Consider the following 9,970-nt stretch of genomic DNA (forward strand, 5'->3'; position numbering starts at 1 on the left):
AAAAATCAAAAAAAAAAGAACATCTTGGTTGCTGTTGAGTTTTGGCAATTGAAAAATAAAATTTCTACCTATTTTGTGTGGGTTTTCAACATGCGTTTTTAAGTCATTTGTGTTTTTACCAAGTAGTGAAATTTCTCACATATATAACAAAATATATTTTGTTAAGAAACCACCAAACGAGGTCATTTTTGCCCTCCACACTCCACACTGTTTGCTGTGGTGAATCTGGGCTGTTTATGTGGGTATGTAGTGCTGTCTTAATGGCTTCTGTCTATACTCCCCTGCAACTTATCTTGTGGTTCTCTTTCCTTCTGCTTATCTCTTTATTCAGTATCCCTTCGTGCTGTGCTTTGGCCCATTTTATGAAATTGAGTTGTTGATTTCCTCTTGTTGAGTTGTTTATGTGTACTTTGAATATTCTGGATAACAGACAATGTTTTTTCCTGAGCTCCGTGTCTGTCTTTTCTCTCTCTACATTGCCTTCCATGGTAGAATATTTTGGTGTTAAGTCCACCTCACCGTTGTTTCCTATTAATACTGTATGTGAGTCATTGCCCAACCCAAGGTTATTTATGGCTCCTGCTATGGTCTTTCTAAGAGTTTCATAACTTTTATTATATATTTAGATTTGCGATATCATTTTTGCGTTAATGTTTTTTAAGTAAGAATGACTATGAAAATACTAAGCATACAAAAATAAGATTTTAAAGGATGAAATATAATTAAACCCATTAAATGTAATATACAATATAGCAACTAAATATTAAGAAACATTGCCTATGTAATATTTTCAATAAATATTTAAAACCCATGAAATTTATATTCTAAAAGCTGTAAAGCTTAAGCTTAAGCAAATTAACTGGTAAAGTGAAGAGGTCTCCCATATACATGGATCAGAAAACCTAATGCTGTTAAGGTGAAAATATTTCCGATATCAATCTGCACGTTATTCCCAATGCCTGTTAAAACTGTAGGCTATTTATTTGCAATAAAATTTCAAACTTCATATATATATATATATATATATATATATATTCAAGGAAATAAGAAAAGTCAAAGAAAAAAGAAAAGAAAAGGAAGGAAAGACAGAAGGAAGAAAGGAAAGGGGGAGGGGGGCAAATTGATAAGGAGAGGCGAGAATGATGTTGAAGAATATTAACGTCTTTATTTCTAAGTTGCTATAAAGCCACAAGGGTGATATGATTTGCGTTGACGTAAGGATGAAATGAGAAGGTTTTACAATGATTTAATAGCCAATGGAATATTCAAACTAAAAGATGCTCAAAAATAACCACATGAATTAAATGCATTAAAGATTCCTCACACAGGGCCCCAAAATGCAGTTGGTTTGAATGCATTAATAATAAACTCTGATTTGCCAATAATGTGTTGCATTAAGGAAAGAAATCAAAGCTCTTCCCCTTGGTGTCATTTAACCAAGCTTAAGTTTAAGAGTTGAATTTGCTACTTCGCTTACCCTGTGTCCTCTTTTCCTCATTCTCCATCTATTGTAAGAGTCTGAGTCCGCCTGCCTGAAGGCTGCTTGTGCATCTGTCCCTTTGTCTGTCTGAGTGCATCCATCCCTAACAAAGATCTTGGTCCTGTACTTATTGAACAGCACAGAAAGCATCACATGGGAAAAGGATGAAGGAATCTTTACAGAAATGTTTAACAGAGTTTTACAAGGTATTAGGTCATTGGCTCCAACTGACCCCAATGGACTCAGATAACAAATGGTCCCAGAAACATCACTGATCATCAAGCAATATCCAAATGTTGGTGCAAAATCTAGAATGGATGTTCACTTTTAGTTGAAGATTGCTTTCAACTTCTAATTATACTCTTTTCAAAAATGGCTACTCAAACACACATGCATTCCTCTGGGTCAAGGGCATGGAAAAGTATGTAATGACATTGGACATGTGCATTCACTTAGGTTGTAAAAGCTGACTACATGGGAAATATGAGGCAAGGAAGGTTGTCTGTTGCATGGTTCTTTTTAAAGAAGGTTAAATAAATCAGCTGAGTAAACTGTAAGATAGCGGCCTTAAGTTGTGAGCGACCTCAAGATACACTGTTAACTTTGGTTGTGAGGTCCAGTAAAAGTTCCAATCTCTTAGAATGTAAAAGAAATTTTCATCATTCTACATTGCCACAATAACAAGTGTTGGGAAGAATGTAGCAATGTTGGAAAACATATGCAGTATTAGTAAGATGAAACAACGTACCTGGTTGACAGTTTCCCTAGATATTAACCTAAAATTGCCATATGACTCAGCTACTCACTTGTGAGTACATATATGAAAATGAGTGTGTGTTTGTGCATGTGTCTGTCTGACTGTCTGTCTGTCTGTCTGTCTGCCTCTCTCTCTCTCTCTCTCTGTCTCTCCCTCTCTCATAAATAAAATATAATTTAGAGAGACAGACCATAGTCATGTGGACACATTAGAACAGCTACCATGCAAACATAGAGTCCATAGCAATAGGTTTTGATAAAATTGAAATGGCAATCATTTTGCAAAGTAGATCATAGTCAAGTAGACACGTTAGAAGAGCCATCATACAAACATGTATTCCACAGCAACAGGTTCTGACAAAATTGAAAAGATAATCATTGTGCAAAGCAGAATTCCTAGCCAATGTCAGAAAGGGCTGTTCTATCTACATACAATTTCCTCAGCAAGTGCCAGATCCGCACCAATATCCATGGATAAGAAAAATAAGTAACCCAAAAGAAAGTTCTGTCTGCTCTTAGATATAATCACAAGGTTGACTTCCCAACTTAATTTGACAGGGCTGTTTCCCATCCAGAGCCAGCGACACGACCTAAGGATGACAAGAATGTTGGGAATTGCTGCTTATTGTGTGTTTTCCTCTGGACTGCAACTGTCATGTTTGCACTTCATGACTGCTTCTCTTGTCAGGATGCTCACCTGGTGGCTTCTGAGTGAACAGATTAAACCGATCGGAAACCAAAAGGATTAAAGAACTGAGAAACAGAAATTTGAAGTGTGTAAGGCACAGTGTAACGGGCAGTTAGACTTAGTCACTGTCCTGTAAGTCAGATGGCTCTGGAACTGTTAAGGATTAGAACCTGGGCCCTGGCAGCCCCCAGGAAACCAGGTTTATCATCCATAAGCCAATTAAATGAAGGTGTATTGTTAAAATGCAAGAAATGGGGGTTATCCAATCAGGCCACACTGAGAGGAAGGACTGAGATCCAGCAGTCTCTTCCATCTGCATCCTCTCACAGTTCTAACATGAGGGTGAAATTTAAGTAGAAGACAAGAGAGATGCATAGTTAAGGAGTTATGCTCAAAGTGTGCTCCTGGCCATCACTGGCATTGTCTCTGCTCGTGCAAGGGACTCTGGTAAGTTGTTGAACTGATGAAAGTACCACGAGAGAGCTGTAAGGTGATGGGGCACGGGAGCACAGGTGGCCTTGGCTTCTTCCACAACAACACTCTGGCTTGCACGGAGAGATATCTGAGTAGTTACTCAAACAGAGAACTCCACAGCCTCTCATAGAGATTTTCATTTTGTAAATTGAGTTGGAGGATCACTCTTTGTACAAACACTGCAGGTAATTATGCCATAGGTAAGCTGTTTGACATACATTGAGATGTCAAGATTAATAATGGTACAAATCAGGGCAGAGGCTTACTACCCACGCATAAAGACTTGTATTTGATTGCTAGCAGTGTGTAAAGAGATGGATGTGGTAGCATAGAGCCTGTAATCCCAGCCTTGGGGATCCAGATGTGGCAAATCCCCGGGTCTCTTGGTTCACTAGTCTAATCTAATTAACAAGCCCCATGTCCCAGCGAGACAATCTGCATCTAATCTCCACACCAGCACATACAGGTACTGCTACCGACTGGCTGCATTGGTGAAGACTGGGAAGATCATCCACAGTACAGCACTGAATCTTTTCTTATGGAAAACAAAGAAAATATTTATGTAAGAGGTTTTGAGTCTTTGGGTTTATTTAGAAAAGTTTCCGAGGAAGGGGTTGGCAACAAGACTTTTACTTGGATTTTCTTAACTTATTTCATTCTGTGGGTGCTCCCTCCCCCAAACTAGAAAAATAGGCCTCCTTAGGCTGCAAATTCTTGAACTTAAGCTGATTGCTTTTCTTAATGAGACCCAGAGGCAACTCTTCTGTATTGCTATGGAAACAAGATGAGAAACAGGACCAACTGTGAAAAAAAATTTTTTTTTTGACTCAAAAGAAGGAAGAGACAGAGGAAAAAGAAGCCAGTGGATGATGGTAACCTGAACCTAACTCAAGATCAAAGAGGTTGCTCCGAGAACCCCAAACTGTTTCTGTTACTACCTGTGTCTCAGTCCAAATACTTGTCCAAGGATACAAGAACTTTCCCTTCTTGTATCAATGCCTACAGACCCAGAAAACAAGTTTGCTGTGAAAACTAAGGAAGGCTATATGAGTGGGCCTCACTGTAAGCAGAGGAAATTTACAATTTATCCTAAATAAAATAATTCGATTCTATTTCCCTGTAGCAGTGACAAAAGGAGAACTTGAATGAAATCCTTAGACCCGGAAACTTACTCCACTTAAGTCTGGGGATGGAGGCGCTGAGCAATGGAACAGAATGTTCATAAAATAGGCTTTTGTTGACCAGTGAGTGAAACGTGTTGAAAATATTTCTTGGAAGAAATATATAGAACAAGATCACAGCTGTAAGTGGATGACGTGCCGGAGCTAAAGCTAAGCGTTCAGAGGGTACCACGGCTGAGCATCTCAAGCTCAGTGTCATAAGTGTAACAGATGGACCTACATCCATCCCAACCTCCCTTCTCAGCATCAGCCAGGGCCACTCCGTTTGTAAAGCTCCTCCAGTTTGGTTGAACTGTCACAATTCCAAAGTAAGTTGTTTCTCTAAATTCTTGCCCTGCCCACCTCCGTAGTGGCCCAGAGGCAGCCGGACTGCTAGGGTGTAATATTGACTACACATTAACCACATCATAGCTCTTCCTTTTCTCCTGAAAACTGTACGAAGCGTTCTCCACTCTGCCATATAGGTCTGAACTCAGAGGCTCTGCCAGGCCCATGTCTATACCCTATTTCTAAAGCTTTTAACGTCTATTCCAGCAAGCCTCTAATGCAGTGCTATGAAACCTCTGGGCAGTGACCTCTTCGGGGGTTCAAATGGCCCTTTAACAAGGGTCACATATCGGATATCCACCATATCAGACACTTACATTAAAGTTCATAACAGTACCAAAATTACAGTTACGAAGAAGTGACAAAGTAATTTTATGGTTAGAGGTTACCACAACATGAGGAACTGTATTAAAGAGTGGTAGAATTAGAAAGGCCTAGAATCACTGCTCTAATGCAAACAAACATGGCAAAACAAAACAAAACAAAACCCAGTCTACCTCAGTGACTCCAAGCTTGATAGCTATCGATCAGAAAACCTGACTCGCAGGCAGAGGCTTCAACGGCCGACCCTGGAGGAGAAATTTTCTGTGACCTCAGAGTATCCTCCATCTGTGGCACTTTTATGGTGTCATGGAATGCATTATCTCATCAACCTTTTTATTACTGAGAGAGAGGCTTTATCTATGATTCATGGAGGGAGACTTTGTCATAGGACACCGAGATTAATTTCAGTTTTGGCAGCAGAAGGAGTGAGGTTGTTCAGAGCAGGTGGAAAGTCCAGTCACTAATAGAAAGTGTGGGTGGACATTGGGCAGAGGGTGACAGGCAGGTGTCCATGGGACAGATACTGCATGCCAGCCAGTGTGTCTAGCAATTGAACCCATTGGACTTGAGAAACATCTTCATTGAGGCAAGGAATTTTAGGTCACTTCATAGACAGGTCCGATTAGAACTCTGAGGTCCCTCTGTCCATGAAGTGAATTTTAAGGGCAAAACCTAATGGCAGAAGCCCAAACAGGACAGCCTTGGTTACCTGTTCCCAGCACGCCAATTAAAGAGACAGTAGCAGCCAGGGAAAAAAGCATTGGGAGTTAGTTGTTCAATGGTGTCATGTTTGTAAGACTGATAAACACAGGGTGGCAGTAGGGGTGCTTTCTTTCTGATTGGCGTCATGGATTCAATGACTCCTTTGCTGTCATTGAAGCTATATTAGTCTATGACTGTGCATCCACTGCTACACTGTATGTTCACACATTGACTAATATTTCCTCCTTCCTCTTCACTTATGTTCCTAGTTCACCATCAAACAGGAACGGAATCATTTCGGTTCTTGTTATTTGAGGTGGAAGGAAATAGCTTCTGGCTTCAATATTATCACAGAAACTCCACTCTTGCTCTTTGAGTTAAGATCCTTCAGTAACTGTTTCATACTTTTAAACATACAGTACTTAACTTCAGAAAGTCTATAAAAATAAAAACCAAAGCTATGCTTTTGGGATGACCTTTGTCAATTCTTACGTGCATGTGGTTTTGGTGCTTTTTAAACTGACAAGAAAGCAGAATGACAAACTTGGGGCACGGATCAGTAGTAGAGCCTCTGCTTAATATACAGGAGGCATTAGGTTTAATTCTTAACATAAAAAGCAATAATGACATAATAACAGCCAAAATAGATGATGATGATGGTGATGGTGGTGGTGATGGTGATGATGATAAATCTAAGTTGACTATGGTGGTACTTGCCCATAACCCTACCAGTCAAAAGGGTGAAACAGATGAATCAATAGTTCAAGGCCATTCTGGGCTACACAGCAATTCTCAAATAATGAAATTTCTTACCTCTAGCTGTGACAAGTATCTATTAAATTATGACAATGTTTAAAATTATCAAGAAAAAATAATTACAAAATAGGCCAAATCCCATTCCTCACAATCAAGAGCAGCAAGTGATGTTCTAAGCTATTCTCTTTGCATATGTGCAGATAAAATGAGGCATGATGATTAAGCAGTTTTTATGAAATAGCAGATCACAGAATTAATGCAATTTATGAGAAATAACTCACTAAAACTTCTCCAACCTTAAAGAAAAAATTAAAAAGTCTCTGAACTTTAGTTATTCTCTTCTTATAGAAAAGAATAACTAAGCTAAAAGAGTAAGAAAAGTCATTGATGTTGTTTTTGTTTGTTTGCTACTTTTCTCATCTCACTAAGTTGCCATTGCTTGCGTAAGTCTCATTCTTGTACTTAGATCTGGTCTACTATGGCTTTCATTGTTTTATGTTTTCCACTGTGAGCTGCTCTCCTAACCCAAAACTTTCTCCACATAGTCCAAGTCACCCTCAGCACCACTGTCTTCCAAGCTAAGCTCTGGTTAAAGATTCTGGTCCAACTGCTTTTCTGGTTCAAAGTCCCAAGGTCATTCATATACCTACTTCCCAAACCAGCCTAGTCATACTTGTCACAGCAAAGTCCCACTCCCAGTATCAACTTCTGTTTTAACCAGTGTTCTATTGCCATGAAGAGACACTAGGACCGAGGCAAGTCATACAAAAGTTGGGGGCTTCCTTATAGCCCTAGAGAATTAGTCTATTATAATTACAGTGGGGAATACAGCAGCAGGCATGTAGACATAGTTCTGAAGATGTAACTGAGAGCTACATCCTCACACAAAGGCAACACGAGGAGAGAGAGAGAGAGAGAGAGAGAGAGAGAGAGAGAGAGAGAGAGAGAGAGACTTGGTTGGCATGGAGTTTTGAAACCTCAAAGCCCACCCGGAGTGACATACTACCTTCAATAAGATCACACCTCCTAATCCTTTCCAAACAGTTCCACTAATTGAGGACCAAACATTCAAACCTGAGTCTATGGGGCCCATTCTCTTTTAAACCACCACAGTGGGCATCAATGGATGAGCTCCCAATCCTGCCATTTCTTTTGCATCTCCTCACTGGTAACCAAGAGCTTTAATAATGAGAGGTTTTTTTTTTTTTTAATTCCTCCATAGACCCACTTATTCATTCTCTCTTTTATTTATATCAATATATACTGTGGTTTCTTTTTTTTTAAACTCTTGCATTCATTTAGTATGGAGTGCAGGTTACAGCATGCAAGTGTAAGTCAGAGGACAACTTGGGGAAGTCAGTTCTGCTTTGTGAGTCCAGGAATTGAATTCAGGTCATCAGGCTCAGCAGCAAATATCTTTCTCCACTGATCCACCTCAACATTCTATGATTCCCTGTTTTATTCCATGGCAAATAATTACCTACTTATACCACCAGACATCACTTTCTACTGGCACTGTGACTTTCAAACATGAACCACAAGCTGGGAACTGAGTATCCACCCCAGGATTCTATTCCTCAACAGAACCATTTCAGATTCAAATAAAAACTTTCAAATAACAACTTTCCTTCTCTTGACCCAGAAGGCTTATGGCAACTACATGATCTAAAATGGATCCAGTTCACCTTTAAAACTTGTCACATTCTTAACAGGACCGATGATGTTCAGAAGTCTGAAGTTTCTATCAATTCAAGTTAGTCTTTTAACTGAAATCCTCTAAATTAAAAAGGAACAGTATATCTTCCTAATATACAATGTCACAGGCAGATATTCCCACCCCAGAGAGGAAGAACAAGGAAAGAATAAGCCAAAGCTGTGGCCGTATACCAGACACAACACAAAGGAGGGAAGGCTTGCTTTGGCTCCATTTCAGATAGATCTCAGCGCATCTTGACAGGAAAACAGTGATGGCAATGGCTTTGTCCGTGACAGTGAAAGCACAGGGCAGCAGTGTCACATCCCAGGAAACAGAATGCAAGCTGGAAATGCAAACTTCAAGTAGCTACATCCTTTGCCAAAATATCGTAAGAATGGTCTCTGAGCCAGATGCCAATATTTTTTACCCCCAAACCTCCTACGAAGCAACCAAACTCTTCAAAGTGTTTTCCCTCAGGGCCTATCTCTTATAGCCAGACTCCACCTCCTAAATTCTCCATGACCTTCAGAACATCACCACAATCTGAGGACCAAACATTCAAAGCAGGAACCTTTGACAAACAGTTTGGAGGCAAATATAGCAAGTATATACTAGATAGAGATGAGCAATATTCCCTGTCCTTTTCTGGAAACCATCTCCCACAGAACCAAGATCCCTTCCATGGTTGCTGTTGCATTAAACTCGAGTTTCTGTCCTCTCTACTTCCTCACTTGTCTCAGATGATTGCACACTTATCCTTTTAAATATAGTACAGTCTTATACTTTCCCAGCCATGGAGGGATCTACTCAACCTCCTTTTGTCCATTGTATACAAAAGCTCTCCTAAGTGAATATACTGTTTCAGTTCATTCAGATGGAACCCTGCCACTGTCAGGATAGTTTAAATCATGGGGCATGTCAATTATTCACAATAGAGCATCCAGGACCAGCTTCCCCTGGATACAATGCTATTTATAATAGCACTCAGCAATACCTGAGAGGGCAAGATGGAAATAGACTCTGAATATGCTGCATTCATAATTGATCAAAGTATCTGCCACAATTGTCTTCAAAGTTCCGCTGACAGGTTAGTTGTGACCATCACGGTTATAACAATCCATTTGGTTTTGTTACAAGCTGGTTATGAATATGTAACATGACCTCATTTGAGTTGCTGCCCCTAGAGATCACACTTCCTGGGTGGTATTGGTCTGGGCTGCTGGGAAGAGACATGCTAAGGGTCAACTACAGCAACCAGTCTCAGATTTCCCCATGAATGTTTAAGGACTTGTCTTTACAGACGGAATGAGTGACCACGTCCATTTAATTACAGACCAGAGTGGAATTTATTTGATGGGAAATATGAAATAACCACAAAGACCTGATCATTAATCTGTAAAGATTACTCATCGTCATATATACACTGGGTTGGTCTGTGTCAGTAGCAGCAAGAGTGGGAATCAGCATCAGGTTACTCACACAGTCATTCCTGTGGGCAGCCTTGTTTAGGACTCAGAACTTCAATTCTAAAGTGAGTTCCAGGACAGCCAAGGCTGCACAGAGAAACCCTGTCTCAAAAAAAAAAA

The 9,970-nt window shown here is 39.9% G+C and overlaps 1 protein-coding gene across 1 annotated transcript in view; it reads right to left on the bottom strand.

Moving 5' to 3' along the window:
* Samd5 (sterile alpha motif domain containing 5) overlaps window positions 1–5,469 on the bottom strand; it is an 82,024-nt gene extending 76,555 nt beyond the window's left edge. Inside the window, exon 1 of the mRNA XM_021175243.2 lies at window positions 5,404–5,469. The gene's annotated coding sequence lies outside the window, so the exon portion shown is untranslated. The remainder of the gene's footprint in view (window positions 1–5,403) is intronic.
* Between the last annotated feature and the right edge of the window lie 4,501 nt (window positions 5,470–9,970).

Source organism: Mus caroli, chromosome 10, assembly GCF_900094665.2.
Source record: "Mus caroli chromosome 10, CAROLI_EIJ_v1.1, whole genome shotgun sequence".
Taxonomy (NCBI): Eukaryota; Metazoa; Chordata; class Mammalia; order Rodentia; family Muridae; genus Mus; species Mus caroli.